The following is a 23479-nucleotide window of genomic DNA, read 5'->3' as shown; positions in this document are numbered from 1 at the left end:
CACTTAATTCCGAATGAAAATGGCCATTCTGAGGTAAACTTTGATGTGGGTGGGTGGTTTATTCTGATTTTAATTCTGAATTGAATAAGCTACAGTCTAAATAAAAAAGAAAATAGTACTTATTATTAGGGATGTCACGATACAGCTTTTTCACTTCCGATACGATACCGATGTTGCGGCCTTGAGTATTGGACGATGCCGATATCGAACCAATACAATATCGGCATGAATTATACATACTTTTATGACTTATTTTGTAGTGTGGAATGTTAGAAAAGGTTTGATCAAGTGATGTCACTCAAACAGAGAACAATAGTCAGCAACAGTAGGGATGAGAAAAACTGACCCATTTATTATTAACCAATTGGTTACATACATTTAAACCTTCAACATAATATCTACAGTATTCTACAATTGAATAAATATAATATCGGAGATTTTAGATGCAGTCCCATGAAATCCGATATTTGTTTTCTGGCTGATATCGGACCGATATCCGATATCACTGTCGGATCGGGACACCCCTACTTATTATGTGGTCTTCTATGTTGTAGTCGAAACAGAAAGGATTTGTTTTGTGTTTTTTCTGGTAGACATGAATATGTCACGTTCACCCCCCGTCCAATCAGAACCATTCCCAACCCCCAGACCTAAAGAGGAACTGAATATAGGCGAATAAACCTCAATTCAGAATTTACTATTTCCATGTAAACATGAAGCAGAATGCTTTAATTCTCAATTATTTAATTCTAAAAAAATATATATTCCGAATGAAAAAGCCATGGCCATTTTCCAATTATAAAAGACTAATTGTAACAGCTTTTTGGAACCAAACCTTCTCAGATAAAGTCCGATGTCTTTTTGACAAGTCGTTTGGCTCTATAGTCTAATCCTATTTAACAATTTGCCAACTGACATTTACATCAGCTGCTGGTTCCAGACTGGTCCCAACTGATATTCCTATGTGAGACCACTTGACTATATTTATCAGACTTAAAAAAGCTTTAACACGTTGCCTACTTGCTTGATGCTGCTCATGATGTCCCATGATCATACCCATGCTGTCATACGCAATAGAATCACCAAGACGAGACATTCTTGGTACCTCTCATGTCTTTAAGAATGGATAACTTTGGATAAAGAAACCTGCTCTTGAAATGAAATTACATTAACGGTGCATGAATAGGAGGTGCTCGAGTGTACGTTGAGCCTCCTGTGGATTTTGGTTGAGCTCATTAGCCTCTGGGCGACCCTCCCCCACCCCCCCTCTCGTCTTCCTCACCTATGTCCTCGATGACCCCAAAATCTCCCATGACCCTGCCGGAGCAGCTCCTGTGGCCACTTTCCTAATGCTTCCCTTACTAATAGGATGAAAGTCACAGAACCGTTTCCGACGAGGCACCAATTTAATTAATTAATTTAATTTAGCTTCTTTTGGCTTTGGTATATAAAGCTCTTTTTTAAAAAAAAAAAAAAACTTACATTTGTTTGGGGTTGAAGTGGAGTTAAATTGACCTCTGTGCTTCCCTTTGGATTTACTCTTCCAGTAGGATTTTTCTCTTGCCTGCAGCAACGCGAGCACAGCAAATCAATAGCAGTGCTGTTTATCCAGAATGCAGCGCATCACTCATATTGCTCCAAATTACTTACACCAATTGTTTTGTTTCAATGCTACTACCCCAGATACGAAGAGGAGAGTTGTTTATTTCTGTTATTATAACGATCAGGATACGATTTCGGACCAGTTTGTTAGTCCGTGAGTCCCATTACACACACACACACACACACACACACACAAACAACTGAGTCACCCATTGTGGCAAGGTTAGGCTGACATGGGCGGCTAACGATCAGTTCATCGGTGGGCTGAATGATTAGCTGCAGTAGCCTGGAGACATTTCCAGCTTGTTTTCCTAAATCAGTTAGACACGCAACATCACTGGGCACACACTCCCTCAAAGTTTTCCCTGATTTAGATAAACTAAACCAAAGAAACCACTTCCATGGATGAGCTGATGATGCAAACAATGCAGCATTAAAGCAGACAAGAGAAGTCAACGAGAACCGAGTGAGACGTTGTGTTGCACGTGGAGTAGCTACCAGGGTTGGGCTCAGTTATAATTGTAATTGTTTCATTGGTAATTAATTACAATTATGATGTAATTGTAATCCTAAATGAAAACAATCTGTTGCTGTCGTGCTCATAATTGAATTGTAATTTAGTTCAGACTTTGTAATTGTAATTGGCATAAACATTCTAATAAAAACTGTCATTTATAAATTAATTAAATGCTTACTGCTGAACAGGGTTATTAGCCTGAAAACAAATATCGGATATCGGAATCAAATTTCTGGATTTTCCAATTTTATTTATTTTTTTATTTCATTTTATTCAATTGTAGAATACCGTAGATATTATGTTGAAGGTTAACAAAGTGGACAAAGTTAATTCATTTCTGTTGTATGTTGTAATAATGTTAAATCCTGTACTGTCGTCGACAGCCACAGGATTTATGTCAGCAAAGCCTCCTTCCTTTTCCGCTCTACAGTGCATGTGTGTGCATTGAAAGCAAGTGACAAAGGCTGCAGAGAAGTGGCTCTCTGCACCCCCCCCCCCCCCCCCCCCCCCCCAAGCAGCCTTAATGCCCTCTGGGCTGCTGTTAGTTAGGATTAAGTTTGGGTGCTGCGCTGCCCCGCTGAGACCCGTGCTCTCACCCCTGCAGTCCAAACACACACAAACACTCACCATAGACACCTACTGCTAGAGCTGGGCCATACGGACCAAAACTCATATCTCAATATTTTTTTCTCAAAATGGCAATATACAATATTAATCTCAAAGTTTGGCTTTTTTCTCCAATTTGGTTTGTTTAGGAGGTGTCGTAACAAAAGCAGCGACTCCTAAAACAAGTATTTTAATACAAAGTAAACAATAAAATATTTATCTCAGAACAATGGAAAAATGTAAAGAAGGACACTGTTTGACTATACTCTAGGAATAATATGAAATACTTGTATGATGTGATTTGTACTGTGTGATTGTATAAAACATAACAAGTAAAAATGATATACATATATCTCAATATAGACAATATTGTCATTAACTACATCGCCAAAACAGAAACTTGATACATCTTGAATCTCGATACCCAGCCCTACCTACTGCCAGGGTTGGGGTCAATTACATTTATCAATTACCATTACGTCTTTAATTACCCATGTTCAATTACAACTCAATTATAATTAGGGTGATTGACATTTTTTCCAAGTACAATTAAAATTGGAATTATAATTTGCCCATCTTCATCATCATCACCCAATTTATCACAATTACCAAACCTGAAATAAATAAACCCATAAAACACAACCTTCCTCTTGTGTTAGCTTACTGTTAGCATCCCTTATGATAACGGGTCAGTTTGTCTTAAATCAGCGGTAAAAATATCATCTATCATCTATTTTAGTTTTTCATCTCGTGGTTACATTATCCTCAAGAGAAGTGACAGGTGGTTTGAAAACTTGATCTAAAACATATTTCAATAATTACGTACATATCAGCCAATGAACTGTAACATGGTTCAACAGGTTCCGTTTCAATGTCATTTCCATACCCATTACAATTACAAAGTCAAATATCTGAACCCAATTACAATTCAATTACGACTACTACAGAAATAGATTATTTCCATTACAAGTACGATTATGATTACATCATCATTGTAATTAATTACCAATTACGTGATTACAATTATATTATTGATCCCAATCCTACCTACTGCATTTGATCAGATTTAAAGATGCTACATACAATAAACCAGGGCAGGTTTTATCAGATAAAAGGGCCACATTATATACATTCATATCAGCATTCAGAATAATGACTGATCTGAGCATTAATACAGGAAAAAACAAAGAGTTTTTAGAGTAACTTTGTGTATTTTTCTGTCATTCTGTGTAAGGCTGAACGATTTATTGCATTTGCGATATTATCGCGATATCATATAATGCGATTTTCTAATCGCAAAGGCTGCATTTTTTTTTGTTTTCTTGTCCTGTCTTGTTAAGTTCAGAGTGTTTAAGAAGTGCAGTCCACATGTGTACACGTTTCCTGAAATGTGAAGTTAGATGTTGAAGAGGTTTTTTTTGCTTTATTGTTGTCATCTGTGCTTTAAAATGTATATTTATTTAAAGTTTAAATAAATCTGAATTTGTTTATGATGAAACAAATTGATTTATTGCTTGTGTTCATTAAAAAATACATGACAAGAGGCCATTGAAAAAACAATTGCATATTAAATCGCAATCGTAATATTGAGGGAAAAAAAAGCAATTAGATTATTTTCCAAAATTGTTCAGCTCTATATCTGTGTAGTTGGATGTCATGTTTGTGTATTTCTGGAGTATTTTCTCTTTTTTCTCTTGTCTTTTACTGTATTTTTCTGTAATGTTGTAATTTTTGGTATAATTTAGTGCAGCAATTCTCAACTGGTGGGTCGCGGATCTGTACTGGGTGGGTCGCGGAAAGCTGGCCAAAAAAAAAAAAACTTAATGTCTGTCATGTGTAACTTGATTTTGATTTTGAAAGAAACTTTTCTTTTTACAGGTATGCTGTGAAAAGCACTGCACAGCAAAATATATAGATTTATGTTTTAAAAAAAATTATGTGTGTGTGTTTCAACAGCTATCTTTGAAAAAAAAAACTACATTTGATTGGTTGAATCAAAAAAAAAAAAAAAAAAAAGTGGATCGCGATTTGATGACTGAGGCAAAATGTGGGTCCCAGGGTGAGACGAGTTGAGAACCCCTGATTTAGTGTATTCTTGCACTTGTTAACATACGCTTTCCAGTTGCCTATGTCTGAAATAAACCACATAAACCAAATATATATATATAATATATGCGTATATTCTCAGAAAAATTCAGTGATGGACTGTTAAACCAGAACAAGAGTCCTAAATTCCCCATTTAATCCTAATTCAAACATATCACAATGCATTTGTGTTTGCTAGCATGAGCGTGTGAAGCTGTGGATCAATATTGGTGGTCCACTACTGTGACATCTGGGTTGGACAAAGAGTGGCGTTCCTTTCAGCAGCAGCTCTCCTCTTCCCTCTCCATCCCTGATCACAGCCACGTGGTACTCAGGGCTTGTTCTCCAACATAATCGTATTTCTCTTCTTTAATCCGGCAGCAATCACTGCCACAATGTCTCGCGTCAGCCTCACAGACCCAAGCAAAAAAAAAAAAAAAATCTATTACCTATGATCACTGTGTCAGCTCCAAACCTGATAAGCACAGCTAATGAATCCCACTCTGCAATGTGCATCAATGCCAGTTATTTCATTTAAACATCGATACCATGTAAGAAGAGAGAAAAAATCAGCATGAGTGATGTATAATGTAGCAAAGGGCTCTTCCTTTTCAACCGTGGAAAGAAAGAGGTGGTTTTCCACTAAAGCCCAAACATATCCCATTCCACTGATGAAATCCATTCCCTGACAAGAAGCTCTAAGGCCACTTCCATCAAGCCGTGTCTGAGTGTCCTTGGCTAATATGAGGTGGCACTGATAAATGAGGTGGATAGTCAGCACTGGTTAGCACGTTCTCTGCATGGCCCACCTCTGGGTTTAGAGCTAACGTTCACCTTTTAACAGCTGATACAATTCAGGGTAACACTTCATATTAGGGAACACCTAACAACCATTAATTAGTTGCTTATCAGCATGCAAATTAGTAACATATTCACTCTGAGTTAGTCAGTATTAAGTACTTATTAATGCCTTATTTGGCCCTATTATACAACCGGTAAGCCATTAACTAAGAGTTTTCCCTTAATAACCTCAGAATTATGACTTATTAGTAGGGATGTAACGATTCACTCAACTCCCGATACGATTCGATTCACGATACTGGGTTCACGATACGATTCTCTCACGATTTTTTCATTTACAAAATGGGACTGTAGACAAATTACTGTATTATTTTCCTTTTATTTTTCATTGTCAAAAGAATTCCTTGATAAACTATTCAAAACAATGCAATTTAACTAAAAATAAATCTTGAATTAAATAAAGGAATAATACAAATGAAAATGAAGCCTATTAATTTAAATTCTGGTTCTATAATAAACAATGCAAAACTGCATAATAGTTCTTTTAAAAGTGCAACTGAAAATGTATTTTGTGCCTTAACAATTGGACTTTAAAAAAAAAAAAAAACCGTCATTGCACTGATTTACATCATATTTGTTTGGACCAGCAGAGGGCGCTGGTAACACAGTGGTCAGTTGGCATGCAGATATCTTGCAGTGAAGAAGAGAAGCTATGCTAGCAGACAGAGCTAATAGAAAAACGTGACTTTTACAGATATTCAAGTAATATTACAGATATTCTTTCGGTGCTAAAGGGGTAATGAATCATTTATTAACATATTTAAGAGTAGAAGGCGGCCAGAAAGAAAGTATTAGCAGACTCCGCCCACCGCCTACACTTCCGGCTGGTTAAAAAAAGTACTGCGATTCAATTGTCAGAAAATCGATATCAACTGTGATACCTATGAATCGATTTTTAACTGCCTTACGATTAATCGTTACATCCCTACTTATTAGTAGTAAGTAATGAAGTTGTTGTATATGAACTACACTCTCAATATGCTAGGGTTAGGGTTAGAGTTAAAGTTAGGGTTAACGTTAACCCTAACCCTGTTTGGACTGCGAGTAGTGCCAGTGTAGTGAAAAATAATCCTATGTGTGAAAGCCTCCTACAGGCACATGTGCACTAATAGCATAGTAAATATTTACACATAAACATACAATATTTTGCGACCTTAATTTTCCCTACTATGATAAACCCTAATTCTAACCCTAACCCTAAAAATTAAAGGAAAGATTATTATCTTTTTTTCAAAATGATGGACGCGCATGCGCAGTTCGCCAGGTGCGCATGCCCACTGTCTAACGTAGGAAACTTTCAAGGTAGGTTTATTCTACACTACACCGGGACCACGCGACGACGTAATCGACGCCGATGCGTTGTCCGACCAAAACAACGATGGCGGCGCCGGAGAATAACTAACGCGAGTGGCTCCTCCGAGTTTCAAAAGAGCACGGTAGTGGAGACACGTACTCGTTTGTTGATCGTAGCTGTTCCCCTTTACCCTCGTCCTTTATCCTGGGTGTGACCGGACGCGACGCGACAAGGAGGAAACACTCGCCGTGACATCAGCGGCAGCAGCAGCAGCCACACGCGCTTACGCACACACGCTATGAAAGAACACATGTACATACCACTGTGATACCCTAGTAGTCCGTCCTGATATGTAAATTAAACACATGTATGTTTGCTGTACACATTGGAATCTATTGGAGTTTACACACACACACACACACACACACACACACACACAATTCTTCAGGTAAAAGGAAAGTTTATTTTAATGCTACTTCTGACTCTGAATGCATTATTTTGTACTTTCATTTTATAACTTGAATTTTATTTTGGAATTTTGAGTTGAAGAGCAATAAACCTATATTGCAATGTTAAGGAATTCATGTTTGTTTGTTTTTTTATTTTATATATTTAAATCAACATGTAAAAATTACTTTCAATAATCAAATCGAGTAGAATCGAATCAAACTGAAAAAAATGAATCATTAGATTAATCGATACATCGAAAAAATAATCACTCGATTAATCATTTATCCCAGCCCTAACTGTGAGACTAATGTATTAAAAAGTACTTAATAATGACTAATTAAGAGCCGATATGTTACTGATGCTAATAAGCAACTAACTAATGGTTAATAGGTGTTCCCTAATATAAAGTGTTACCAAATTCAGATTTAAAACATACAACTAACAGCTATCTGACCCTTTATTAACCACTGCGCCACTGTGAACTGGGATTGACACCAGCAGAGCCTTGTGAACCTGGGCAGCACAAAGCAGCCACTGAACATGAATGAATAAATAACAAATAACTCCAATAACTGGTTCACAAAATGTTTTATGTTTTGGCATGACATGTATTGTGATTTATTGTAAATGACCTGGAAAGTCTGCGTGTTAGTGCTTGTTGCTGTTAGACACAAGCACTAATATTAGGTTATAAGTTATCACATCTGTTCTGGCTGAGAAATCACCCTTACTGTATACTGGAAATTAGGGCTGGGCGATATGGACCAAAACTCATATCTTGATATTTATTCTCAACATTTCGATACAGGATATAAATCTTGATCATTTGAATTCATAAAAGTCTGACCAGAAAGACAAATCTGGGTTAAATTTACTGATATGATTTATTTGACACATTTATTAACAAACAGCTGCACAATACAGTATGTGCCACTTTTGGCTTTTTCTCCTACGAGGGACAGCACGTGTGAGTGAGTACTGGCATGTGCATTTCATGTTCTGAGAAGTAGAGAAAGCAGCGATCCCTAAAACAAGTACTGTATTTTGATACAAAATAAGCTTTAAAAATATGTTTATTGATATAGGCAATATTGTAATATTCTGTATCGCCAAAATAGAAACCTCGATATATCTTGAACATCAATATATGGTCGCCCAGCCCTACTGGAAATGAAATGAAAGATTGATTAACACTTGAAATAATTGATTTATTTTGGGGGGTTTGTTCTCACAAAATATATTGTGCGACAAGATATCACGATGTAACTAAAACAAAATATCGTATCGTTATCGCAAGCCCATTATTGTTTATCTTATCATATCATCAACTCAGTGTATCGTCCCACCTCTGCTAGATATGTAAAATAACTGAACACATTATGTGACCTTTGCAGGTAAGATAAGCATGATTTATAAATGTACACACTGTGACATATACAACTATTAACATAGCAAAGGAAGAAAAAAACAGGACTGCACTATGGTTGTCTATAGGGCCCAGGGGCCGCATGTGACCCTCGTTCTAATGTTGTGTGACCCCTAACATACAAGGTTACTCAAAATTACAGAAAAATACAGAACATGACTCCAAAAATACACAACATCACAACTACAATACACAAAATTACACCTAAAATACACAACATGACAACTAAAATACACAACATGACAACTAAAACACACAAAGTTACAGTTTAAATACACAAAATTACAACTAAAATACAAAACATGACAACTAAAATACACAAAAATACAACAAAAATACATAACATGACAACTAAATTACACAAAATGACAGCTTAAATACACAAAATTACAACAAAAATACACAACATGACACCTAAAATACACAACATGACACCTAAAATACACAAAATTACAGCTTAAATACACAAAATTAAAACTAAAATACACAAAATGACACCTAAAATGCACAACATGACACCTAAAATACACAAAATTACAGCTTAAGTACACAAAATTACAACAAAAATGCACGACATGACAACTAAAATACACAGAAATACAAAAAAAATACATAACATGACAACTAAAATACACAAAATGACACCTAAAATACACAACATGACAACTGAAATACACAAAATTACAGCTTAAATACACAAAATTACAACTAAAATACACAAAAATACAACAAAAATACACAACATGACAACTAAAATACACAAAAATACAACAAAAATACACAACATGACAACTAAAATACACAAAAATACAACAAAAATACACAACATGACAACTAAAATACACAAAAATACAACAAAAATACACAACATGACAACTAAAATACACAAAAATACAACAAAAATACACAACATAACAACTAAAATACACAGAAATACAACTAAAATACACAAAATTACAGCTTGAATACACAAAATTACATCTTAAATACACAAAATACACAAAATTACAGCTTGAATACACAAAATTACATCTTAAATACACAAAATGACACCTAAAATACACAACATGATAACTAAAATACACAAAATTACACCTTAAATACACAAAATTACAACTGAAATACACAAAATGACACCTAAAATACACAACATGACACCTAAAATACACAAAATTACAGCTTAAATACACAAAATCACTTATAACACACAAATCCACAATAAAACCTAAAATGACTGAAAAATACAAATAAAACTTTAAATACAAAAAGCAATTAAAATGTACAAACTCAGAGAAAAATACACTTGACCACCAGAAAACACATGAAACAACAAAAAAAAAAGTCACAAAATGTCCACAAAACAGACTAAACCCTTTGCTCTTTCCTGCATTAATGCTCAGATTGATCATTATTCTAAATGCTGATGTCAAAGTTCCTAATGTGACCTCAGATCAACAACACAATCACCTGTTTTTACCCCCGTGTGGTGACAGTAGTCCACCTCTGCTTTCACACTTTCCATCTCAACTGGAAATAGTTTGATTGAGGGAAAAAAGTCCATTCAGAGACGTTATTTCTGTTGCATTTATCACACCTAGCCAGATTTAGCACATGTCTATATGCAAAACATTACTCTTCCTCCTCCTGGATACAATGGGTGAATCCCCCAACCCCCTACAAACTATAACCCCCTGACCCTCTCCAGCCATAATCCTGTGATGACTCATTTCTTTCAGTCTAATTTAAACTCCCTCACATTTTCTGAATGGCTGAAAAATATTAAGACCATTTTTTTTCTAAATCCATTGAAATGTGAGGGACAGCAAATGTAAATTCCCTCTGATTATCGTAAGCAATACGTGTCCCACGGAGGTCTCATTTATAATTTAATCCAGGAGCTGGGTGTTTCTAGGCTAACACACAGAGATTGCCCTTTCAGAGTGGAAACCCCCACCACGCAGTACGGAATTAACGCCATCACCACGGAACACACACACAGGACCTGAAATGAACATGATGCTGCTGTCCACAGTGGACCACCGACAAACACGTCCATCATTTCCAACGCTTCTGTTTTCACAGTTTGGACGGCAGTCAAAAATTGCTTTGTGATTTTCTTTTTCAACGCTGCCTCGCACAATGATCCAAGCCGTACGTGCCATAGAAAGTTATTAAAGCGTGTAAACGCAGATACATGTTTGCTTTCATCCAGAGGAAAAAATGATGAAATCTCAAGAATAACAATGAAGAGATGAGAGGAGGAACAGAAACAGCCTGTGAGAAAAACAAGCAGGCTTTTTTTTTTCTCCTACTAACTATTAGAGTCAGAAAATGAAAACAAACGCAGGTGGGCTGGAATAATAAAGTACAGTCAAAACACAGTTCAACTGAACACAATGACTTAATAATGACCGTTTATTTGGCATTACGGCCGAATCAGGCAGCTATTAGAGCCACTGTTTTCACTCAGCTGTCCTGGTTTCAGCTACTGTTTAATATTATACTGTATTATATTACACAACAGTTGCAGTTTGTAATGTCAAATGGAATATTTCATTTAAAAGAAAAACAAGGACACTCGACACAGAGACAGCATCGGATGAATACTAGTTTTCCCATTACATGTGGCTAATCACTAGCAAAAACATTAATGTCACTACTTTCTGATCATTAAGTTGAAAATGTCTGTATCTTAACATTCACAATGTCTGTCAACTAGTACTTTAGATTAGGGCTGGAGGTTATCGACCAAAACTCATATCTCAATATTTTTTTTTCTCAAAATGACGATAAACGATATAAATCTGGATAATTTTGATACACAGGCACATTTATTAACAAACTGTTGCACAAAATGTGCCACTTTTGGCTTTTTCTCTTATAAAGGACAGCATGTGTGAGTGAAACTGTGCTTTATTGTTTTAAAACAAAATAAGATATAAAATATATACTATATATATATATATCAATATAGGCAATATTGTAATTTTCTATATCGCCAAAATACAAAACCTGATATATTTTGAATCTCAATATATCGCCCAGCCCTACTTCTGATTTTCCATTTCAGGGTATACCCATTTTTGTATTATTTCTGATTTATTACCAACATACTACATGTCCTAAAATCAGGCTATGATATGATATAAGATGTGATTTTGAAACAAATTAGTAACTTTATTAAATAAACTATAATGTCGAGTAAATATGCTTATTTGGGGTGTTTTGGTGAACATTAAGCTCATTTTTAAATTATTGCACAAATAATATCATATATATTAATTGACATTAGTTAAAATATGTTTTATAATCATTCCTGCCTGTGGCGATCAAACTGTATAATTCATCACTGTAACCTCACAGCTTGATTGTTGTAGATATCTGTATCATATTTGTATATATATTTGTATACAAATGTGTATTACTTTTATTATTATTAGTATTATCTATCTTACTTTATTTTTTACCACCGTAATGTGTGTGTGTGTCTAATCCTTATTTTTAACAGTCTTTTACCTAATTATGCACTTTTTAACGTGTATTTGTTCTTTCGTCTTTGTTTATTCTTTATTCTTTTTATTTGTGATTTTTTTTCTTGAGCAGCTGTGACAAAAGTAATTTTCTACTGTGATAAATAAAGGCATTCTGATTCTGACTGTGATTATAATTGATAACAGAAAAAAAGTTATTCATTGGTTTGCTATATGTTGTTTTTTTTTATCAAAACAGTGCTAACATATATGTATATATATATATGTATATATATATATATATATATATATATATATATATATATATATATATATATATATATACACATACAGAAGAGGCTTTGTTTCACATTCTATTTCAAAATTAACACCTTTTCATAAATAAATGAAATGAAATAAATGAAAATCTGTAATATTATTATCAAAACCAAATGTAAGACTTATAATGAGTGGAAGTATTTTATTTGGAATACCAATGAAATAACATCAACTCTTGACTAACTTTGGAGATTGTATTCAAAACAAATACCTGTGTTTGTTTTTCATTTACCGTAATACCGATGAGTATGTAGTGTACACAATATTATAAATGAGAGAAACATTACATCATGGAAATATGTCTGAGTGTGGACTGGTTTTCAGTTGCAATAAGTAAGCAAGCGTGTTAAACCTTTGTGAACATATAATAATAAAAATAACATAAATAAATAAATCATCTTCCTGACAGTGGCAGGCAGTGACAAACTAAATGAGCAGTACTGTATTTTCAAGTGTCTGTAGCTTACTTTATTACGTTATTTCTGGGGGATACTTATTACTTTCACTCCACTACATTTAAAAAACAAATATTGTACATTTTACTCCACCACTTATCCTTTGATGCCCTCGTTTCTAAGTAGTTTTACTCAACTCTGACTTAACTTTATTTCTGTAATGTCGAGCCTATTGAACAGCTCTTTGTTCCTTCTGTAAATATTGATGTGTTTATAGGGGTGTCCCGGTCCGATATTGATATCAGATATCGGTCCGATATCAGCCAGAAAACGAATATTTATCAGACTGCATCTAAAATCTTTTCAATATCTGCTATTTTATTTATTTTATTCAAACATAGAATATTATTTTTTTCTAAAAGGTGAATTATATGTATTCCATTGGTTTATCATAAATGGGCCTGTTTTTTTTAATAATCAAGCCTTTTCTAACATTCCACACTACAAAATAAGTAATAAAAATATGTATGATTTGTGCTGATATTGTATCGGTTCGATATCGATCAATACCCAAGGCTGCAATATCAGCATCGTATCATAAGTGAATAAGTTGTATCAGGACATCCCTATGTGATTTATATATATATATATATATATATATATATATATATATATGTATGTTATAATGTTATTGTAGGTAATGAAACACCACACTGTAATTATTTAGTTGTACTACAGTACTACAAACATGTAACAGATTGTGCATTAGTGTTTTCTTGATTGCAATTATGATGGCGATGATGAAAATTATGTTTCAGATTATGAATTACTTTTAATACTTTAAGTAATGTTTGTGACTGAGCTTCTTTTACTAAGGAGTGTCTGTACATACATTCACTAAAATAATGAGGTTTAGTACACGTTTAACTCAGCGTGTTGTTATCGACCTTCATAGGACAGCTTCTCTCTGACAGGCGAATGTTTGGTTAGGTGAAGCCCGCTAACGGAGATTAATCCAGGATATAATTATCTAAACACGTAACATAGGCCCTTGATGATTAGCTATAGACTATTTGTGAATATGTAAATTGTAGGGGTGTTGAAAAAAAATCAATTTGACGATTTATCACGATATTACTTTTCTCTGATCAATTCAAAATGAATCCATATCGGACTCATTGTAACTGCACAAAGAAGCTGGGCATGTTGACCAGCTTATGTTTTTGTCAATAAAATCTAAAAAGAAAGTTCTAACTTTCTGCATTTACTTGTTGTTCTAGGCAAATACCTCAGTTAAGTTGCACTAAAGTCAAAGTTGGTTTAAAAGCCAGATTTTATGTTATTTTTTTATGTTAAAGCCACTGTTTTGAGTGTAAAATGTGCCAATAAAATATATTTCATACATAATGTTCTCATGAAGGTGTACACATTTACACATTAGTTGTTTCTTAAGTCATGTATTAAAAAAAAAAAAATCTCTATATCGTATCGTATTGTGACATATGAATCGGGATACGAATCGTATCGCCAGATGCCAGGCAATACACACCCCTAGTAGATTGTTTGTTTAATGATTAATGGGTAATTAATTATATTATTAGTTGTACTTAAAAAAAGCTAAATAGATAGTGATTAAAGAGGTTGGTTTAAATACGTTTACACTTCTTTCTACTTCTTTTCTACTGTCTATTTCTGCTAATGTAGCTCATCATTTTTTTGTTTTCTAAACTGTTGTTATTTTATCATTTTACATGTTAAAACTGGTTTGAGCAAATTTTAATTAAGAATATAGGAAAAAAAAGAAAAAGAAAAAACTCAGTCATTATTTGACATTGTTTGATTCGTTAAGAATCGCCTGTTACAGTGAATAGCGTTTTTATCCTTTAAAGACATTTCTGTATATTTATTATTGCCCCAGATTAAAAAATATTCCTTTGCTAATCTGTTTAGAGACGTGAGCCCCTCCTCTCTATCGTTCAAGGTAGATGCCCGTTCGTGGTGGAAAGGCAGTAATGAGTAATGAAAACAGCAGCGTTAGTGCTGCCATTCAGTAAAGGGTCTGCTGCTGTGGAATGTGAGGCGCCATTCATTCACATGGGTTAAAAATGCATTTCTGCCCCCACAAAGCCCAGCCTTGTCCTCATTGTTTCTGGCCACGCCAATAAAACACTTCCACATTCTGAAGGGACGAGACAAACAAGAAATTAAGATGATCATTTTACTGATGGCGTGGATAGAGGGGGGAAAGAGAAGAGTATAGGGAGAGTAGAGAGACGGGGCAAACTTTACCAATATAGACTTTTTGGAAAGATAAAGAGTCGTAGCAAAGTTGAAAGTTTGATCACGATAAGCACCGGGCTGGATAAGTAAGAGCACGAGCTGCCTACGAAAGACAAACAGTCCTATTGACAAAAGCCAAATGTATGCAGCATTTATTCAGTATGAACACACACACACACACACACACACAATGGTGGAAGGCAGTCACACACAAATAAAGCCTCAGTCCAGTCCACACATCTGTGAATGTGATGCATCAGTGACGAGCCACCGTCAATAAACAATAAAACATATTTCATCTTTGTCATTCCAACACTGAAGCGCCGCATTCATCATAAATGACGAGTCATTCAAAACTAAGACTGTGTTGACGTGTACTGGTATTAAATCATGACTCCCTAAAAACACACCAGTCCCAACCCTGAAACATCCAACGTAGGTGGGTTGGTGGCTTTTCTTCCTCGTCAACAAACGTGTAACAGCTTTGACTCACAGTCTAGACCAGACATGGGCAACTGGCGGCCCGGGGGCCACATGCGGCCCCCCAAATTAAATGTGCAAAATGACAGAAAAATACACAAAACAAAAGGGTTAAAAAAAGCAAAGAATTAACAAGATTGCAGGAGAACACAGTAAAAGACAGAAAAAAAACTCCAAAAACACACAAAACGACAAGAGTTGTCAGGATGACAGAAAAACACACAAAACAAAAGCACAACGGTTTTTTTTTTTTTTGTTTTTTGTTTTTAAATGCAAAATGACAACATAAATACGCAATGACTCCAAAAAACATACATTTTTCATAAAAAATACACAATAGGACAGAAAATGACTCACAGTAGTAGCAAACAAGCAAAGCAACAACAGAAATACACATAAATTACTCAAAAAAATGCAAAATGACAACATAATATGACGCCAAAAAACATACATTTTACATGAAACTCAAAGGCAAAAAATGCAAGCATGACAAGCAAGACAACGACAAACATATGCAGAATGACAGAAAAACACACAAAATTACTTTTAAAAATAACTATTCATTCTTTCCTGTGTTAATGCTCAGTTGTGTCATCATTATTCTAAATGCTGACATGAATGTTGATCATGTGGCCCTTCCATCAAACAAACACTACTGATAGAAGAGGGCTTTTGGGGGGTTCTCGTCTTTAACCTTATAACTTTATCCTGACGCTATTAAAGACTGCAGGGAACAGGTGACGGATGCTTATTCTATAACAGGCTGTTTGGGAGATCATAGATCATTTCCCCGGTGTCGTGTTGGTCAACGTTACCACGGAGACACAGAAAACGTTTAACATAACGTCTGAAATCTGACGTGAGGGGGGGGAGACAATGTAATCCTGTCTGCAAAACAACACTCTGTCTCTATACTCCCCCCCCCCCTCCCCCCTCCCTGTGTGTGTGTGTGTGTGTGTGTGTGTGTGTGTGTGTGTGTGTGTGTGTGTGTGTGTGTGTGTGTGTGTGTGTGTGCGTGTGCGTGTGTGTGCGTGTATAAGAGAAACACACTAAGCAAAAGAAATAAAGCAGTGTTTGAACAACTTCAGAACTTCAAATAATAAGGAACAAAGTCACCAAAACGTCATGATAAACAGATTATGATTGACAGGTGTCAACATCTAATAATTTAACTTCATGACAATAGATTTACAATGAAATACAAGATCGTGTGTGTGTGTGTGCGTGTGTGAACTGTTTGTTAATTGTGTTGACTAAAAAAAAATTCATCATAGTTTTTCGTCGACAGTAACTGGACTATGACCATATTTTTATGTTTTTAAAAGTACAAAAAACAAAAACTAAACTAAATATATTAATATCTTTGCCGACGAATAAAAACTAACAAATAATATTCACATGGGACGAAATCCAATCACAACTACTGGTAAGTTTCTTTCTTTTATGGACAGTATCCAATCAAAACCACTTTTGGAGCATGGTAGGCGGGACCAGCTTTAATACCGCCCCACATCAGGTTAATCATTGGTAATTAAAGCTTAAAAATACAATAATATACATAACTCTTATTTTTAATATTTTAGTGGACTATTTCTGTAACAGATTTAGTCAACTAAAAAACTATAATCGTAATGTAATTTAATTGACTAAAACAGTACAGACTATAAATGAAATAGTTTTGGTGACAACATTTTGACAAAATAAAAGTTGAATTTTAGTCAAACGACTATGACTATAATGAAATCAAAATGTTTCCTCAAACTTACACCAATTAAAACACGTTAAATGTCATATATGTTTAATAACTTTAAACAGATTTAGTTCATGGTTTTCACCTTTAATCTTAGAGGTGTTTGTGGTTTGTTTATCCTAAAAATCTCTCAATAAATCCATTCTGCCTCTGAACATGTAATGAAAGGAGCTTTTTAAGGCTGCAGTGGGTTTTTGTGTTTTTCTCAACCTCCTCTGGTCTTATCGTGCAAACATTGCTTTAAAAGTCTCTTATCTGCCACTGAGCACATGCACTACATGCACTATAGTTTGGTTGCACTCCTACAGGATCAACACTGAAGGCGTCACAGCGAGCAGCGGCGTGACCGTGAACGCAACACGAGCACAGACCTACAAACACACACGAGCACAGACCTACAAACACACCCGAACAATAACAAACACCTATAACACACACACACACACACACACACGCGCGCGCGCGCGCACACACACGCACGCACGCACGCACGCACGCGGGCGCGCACACACACACTTCCTTACCAGTTAAAGTGCCGCTAAGCTTCCAGCAGCAACATTCAGAGAAAAGCAAAGACTGGAACAAAATGTAAAGATCCTCAGAGACTCGCGGCAGGTCAGCGGGTTGACAATAACTTGACTAAAACACGAGTTTGTGGACGAAATAATCCCTGCTATCATTATGTGAGAACAGCTCCAGCCTCTCTGTGTTCTACACGGTACAGGTCTCTCTCTCTCTCTCTCTCTCTCTCTCTCTCTCTCTCTCTCCTCTCTCTCTCTCCTCTCTCTCTCTCTCTCTCTCTCTCTCTCCTCTCTCCTCTCGCCTCTCCTCTCTCTCTCCTCTCTCTCTCTCTCTCTCTCGTCACTTGTCGTTCGCTATGCTGCCTTCAGGTGTTTGTCGGAGAGAACCGTGACAAACGAGTCCCATAGGCAACCCCCGCCTGCCTATGGAAGTAGAGCTGTCTTATTAATTCAATAAAAAATTAATTCATTAAAAAAAAAAAAAAAAACTTTACTTCAATCAAAAAAAAAGAAAAAGAACCAAAAAAAAAAATATATATATATATATATATATATTATATATATATATATATAATTATAATTTGTATACTTTGTTTGCCCATGCTGTCGAAGGTCAACACTATAAGAAGAGCAATCTTTTTTTGGTTGAAAATAATTATTTTTGATTGAAGTAAACTTTTTTTGATTGAAAAGGTTTTTTGATATAAGTAATTTTTTTTGTTTGTTTGTTTTTTATTCCTTTGATTGAAAAGGTGTTTTTTTTTTTTTTTTTTTTTAATTAAGAATTATTATTTTTTGTTCCTTTGATTGAAAAGGTTTTTTGATTTAAGCAATGCTTTTTTTTGTTTCTTTGACTGATAAGGGTTTTTTTTTTTTTTTTTTAAATTGAATAATAAAGTTTTTTTGGATTGAATAATAAAGGCACAACTCTACCTCCATACTTGCCACCCACCATTGGTAAATGCAACTTTAGCATCAGTCAGTGTTCATTTTGACATCACATTTTTCAACCATATTTTTTTTACTAAAATGCAACTTTTTAGTCAAAGTTTAGTCATGAGGACTATTTCTGTCAAAGTCTAGTTTTAGACATCAAAATGTTGTCCCATAATATCTATACATTTTGATTTTGTTTAACATGTTTTTTTTTTATTACTATTAGTCATAATCTAGTTATTGTCATTTTTTTTTAAATGTAGTTGACGGATACTATGACGAAAACTTTTAGTAAACAACGAAGCAAAAGTTACCAAATAGGCAATGTATAAAATACATCATTCTTCAGCCCCTTGGTGTGTATTTATTTTAGGCAAAAGTATTTTACCAAATATTATTATATTCAATATTTTTAAAGTTGTAATAACGAGACCATAACAGCCTTGCAAAGTAATCTAAAACATTTTAGATTAAAAATCTAAGTTTTGACCTTGATTGAAACTTTCCAAAAGATTGAAATAGTTTAACTACACACAAGAGCCGAACTAAACTAACTAAACTCAAGGTCCATCAAGTTAAACTATAATTTATCAGAAACAAATTAAAGCAACGAGATGAACTGTGTTAAACAGAGATACTAGTTAGTCCTGTTTGACCAACTCACAGATTAACCCATTGGGGTGGCAGTCACTGCAGTGGTATCTGTCATTGTGTCCTTGGGCAAGGCACTTCACCCACATTGCCTAGTATGAACGTAGTGTGTGAGTGAGTGTTGGTGGTGGTCGGAGGGGCCGATGGCGCACTATGGCAGCCTCGCTTCTGTCAGTCTGCCCCAGGGCAGCTGTGGCTACAACAGTAGTTTACCACCACTAAGTGTGGAGTGAAAGAATAATGCCATAATTCTGTAAAGCGTCTTTGAGTGTCTATGATAAAGCGCTATATAAAATTAATGCATTATTATTATTGTTATTGTTTTCCACTTATTATCTCTACTTATAATCACATCAAAGTACATCAACAAAATATGATACAGTTGATTAAAGATATTTATTAATCCTTGTCTTTGTGTATGTATTTTATTCATCAGTCTATTCAGAATATATATATATATATATAATTATAGCTGATTATGACACATTACAGGTCATGAATAGTCGGAGATCAGAAGGGTCCATGAACGCACCATGGAAACCAGTAGTGTCCTGTCACTCTGTGTGTGTGTGTGTGTGTGTGTGTGTGTGTGTGTGAGAGAGAGAGAGAGAGAGAGAGAGAGAGAAGGAGGACGCACACATTCAACTGTGTCTTTGTTAAACTTACACATCGCTTCCTTGAAAGGGCGGATGATCAGGCGTATGTGCGCGAGTGCGTGCGTGTGCGTGTGTACGCATATTATTTATGCGTACACACACACACACACACACACACATTTTTCCAACTCTAGTTGGATAACTATAGAATACCACCACCCCGATCCATGCAAGTGCACTAGTTTGGTGCGTAAAGACGCGCGCACATGCACGATCCATGTCACACATGCTGATGAGCGACCTGATAATGGGGAAGCAAACAGATGAAGCCACATCCTGTGTAGGTGTATCATCATCATCGAAGGAGGGAAAAGTTACACACGCACGCACACACACACACACGCACGCGATCACCCTTTCCCCCCTCCTGTAAGCCACATGTTGGGCACCTAACCTCTTATTCATAAGCACACACACACACACACACACACACTCCGCAAATACACTGTGTGGCGCAGGGATTGTATAGAGAACTGCGATCATGCGACACACACGCGCGCACGCACGCACGTGCACACTGCCTATCTCGATCTCTGACAGTAGTTTCGGATCCATGTCACTGATTCACAATCAATGGCACCTGTACCTTGCGTAGCCAACTGTGCCATGCTTTAATATGTAGGACACTACTTCCTAATATGGATATCCCCCCCCCCCCCATCAACACACACACACACACACACACACACACACCAGCTTTCCTCTCCCTGTGTGTGCCTCTCTTTATGAGAGAAGATGAGGATGATGACTTTAGGACAGATATTCATCCCAAACATCAGTCCACTGGTTAAACATCTATCTATGTGTAGATGTCTATAGACTTTCATGTAAAATAATGATACATTTTTTTCCAATCACTTCATTTATTCTGTGAATAAAATCCAGTGACGTTTATAAAGGGACAATAATAATAATAATAATAATAATAATAATAATAATAATAATAATAATAATGGTCATGATGAAACTTTACAAAGTGTAATAAACACAACATTCCTGTGGGTCGGACGTCACGTGAGGAACACAAGACAGACTGACAGACAGACAGACAGACAGACAGGAAGTCGCACATGACACTGTAGTGATGATATACACGTATCTGACTATAACACATTTATAAGATCAGGAGCAGAGGATCCACCTACAGTCCAATCCAAACACGTGGACTGCTTAATCGGATGGAGTGTGTGTGTGAGAGAGAGAAAATGTGTGTGTGTGTGTGTGTGTGTGTGTGTGTGTGTGTGTGTGTGTGTGTGTGTGTGTGTGTGTGTGTGTGTGTGTGTGTGTGTGTGTGTGTGTGTGTGTGTGTGTGTGTGTGTGAAACGGAATGAGCGTACCTGCTTTCTCCAAAAGACCAATCCAATCCGATCCGATCCAATCCGATGCAGGGTGAGTTGAGGAGGTGCTGACAATCCCAAAGGTAGAAGGAAGCTCGTGCTCTTTAGCGCTGTGAGCTGAACAGCATGATTGAGTAGGACGAGACCATTCTGTCCGCTGGGGGCGGTAATATTACTTCATCACATGTTTATGTGCCCACAACTGTCTCCAACCAAAGCCTACACTTGACTTACAAAACTAGACAGCACGTGGTGGTTAGATACACACGTTTGATGATCTGGAAGCGTAAATGTTCATCTTTGGAGAGTTTAAGGGGTTTTCCGGACGCCCCTTTTCCGCAGTCCGATGCTGAGCTCCTGCACGGGATGGAACTATCAGCTATTGTATTTGTCTCATCAGCAAAAAGTTCCCATTGCGGGTAGAGCGCTCCACAAAGTGGTCTGAAAAACAACTTGATAAAGCTAAGGATCAATACATGACATTTAGACAGCTTTAAACAATGCGCACTCACAACAGAGACGCATTATTACACACGTAATGACAGTCATTCAATACTGACTGTTGGTAAGTCAACCTTCAGCACTAAAGGTGACAGGAAGCTGTTTTTTTTTTTTTTTTTTTTTTTTAATGAAAACTCTATAAATGGCTGTATTTTTTATGTCAAGCTTAATAATATGTGAATCTAAAGTTCATAAGTGATTTTGTTCTTTTCTCATTTATGTTTTTACCAATTGTCTGCACGTGCTACTGAAGGTCAACACTACGTGCATCTTTTTGCAACAGCTATGCATGTTTTATTATTGCGCTGAAACAAATGCATGTATTTTATTGGTTAATTGTGACCATCCCCAGGCCTTCCTAAAGAAGGGTAAGAAAAACTTTATTAGAGGGAAAGATATAAAAAGATAGGGCTGTGTGACCCCTGAGTGAGGGGGGAAAGGAATAGGGGAGATGGAGTTAGGGTGGGACGGAACCAGTCTGGTGACAAATCTGTAGAGATTATAGAGCTTAAAACTGATATCTGGAGTTTCTGAGAAATCTATGTTTATGTATGATTCTTTTGAGATAAGAATAAATATGTAACTAGTCTTTTCCTATGGTCTACTACCGGTGGTCATTCATATACATTAATGTATATAAGTCCCTCCTTTGTCCTATAGACCCCTATACAAATGGAAATGATAGGCTTCGACTTCCTGTTTTTGAGACTGTCATCACAACAACAAACAGGTAAATATGATTTTGGCTCTTACCTGACCCATAGACCTCTATCAATGGAACCCGATGCAACCTTGTTATGTTCCGCAATGAGCGTGCAGAAAAGTAGAGGCGTGGCTTCTGGTAGATTGGCAGATGCAGGGGGAGGAAGTGGAGCTGTTTAGGGCGGGACATCGAGACGTTTCTCAGAAACTCCAGATATCAGCTTTAAGTGTAATAAATATCTGTATTTAATTTGGGTTTTAAATTAAACTCTCACCAACATTTTTACTGAGATAGTTACAAACTGTAAAACAAATGCTTTATGTAGATGTTACAGGAGGTAATAATATGCAGCTTAATCTGACTTTCTTCTTGTTTTAGTGAAACTGTTTTGTTTTTTTTTTCCACTTCCAAACCACATATTTGATCTACATTTATCTAAATATAGATTCACAAATTGTATTTGGAAATTTGCATAAAGAGCAAATACAAAACGATCACAATCGTACAAAATGTGATGTCTTTATATGATCAAAAGGCGCTTTGACGGCAACATAAACCAATTGTGTGTTTGTCTTTGAAATGATGATGATGATGATGATGATGATGATGATGATATAGG

The 23479-nt window shown here is 35.8% G+C and overlaps 1 protein-coding gene across 3 annotated transcripts in view; it reads right to left on the bottom strand.

The window, feature by feature from the left end:
- Window positions 1-21785, bottom strand: part of znf516 (zinc finger protein 516) — a 61298-nt gene extending 39513 nt beyond the window's left edge. For 2 of the 3 annotated variants that reach the window (XM_028471064.1, XM_028471066.1), the window contains exon 1: window positions 18080-18283. The gene's annotated coding sequence lies outside the window, so the exon portion shown is untranslated. Of the gene's footprint in view, window positions 1-18079; window positions 18284-21656 lie in introns of those variants that run through there. The other variant, XM_028471065.1, reaches the window with a different exon arrangement.
- Between the last annotated feature and the right edge of the window lie 1694 nt (window positions 21786-23479).

This window comes from Gouania willdenowi, chromosome 16, assembly GCF_900634775.1.
Source record: "Gouania willdenowi chromosome 16, fGouWil2.1, whole genome shotgun sequence".
NCBI lineage: Eukaryota > Metazoa > Chordata > Actinopteri > Blenniiformes > Gobiesocidae > Gouania > Gouania willdenowi.
The sequence above is the reverse complement of the archived record's forward strand: the minus strand, read 5'-3'. Positions and strand labels throughout refer to the sequence as shown.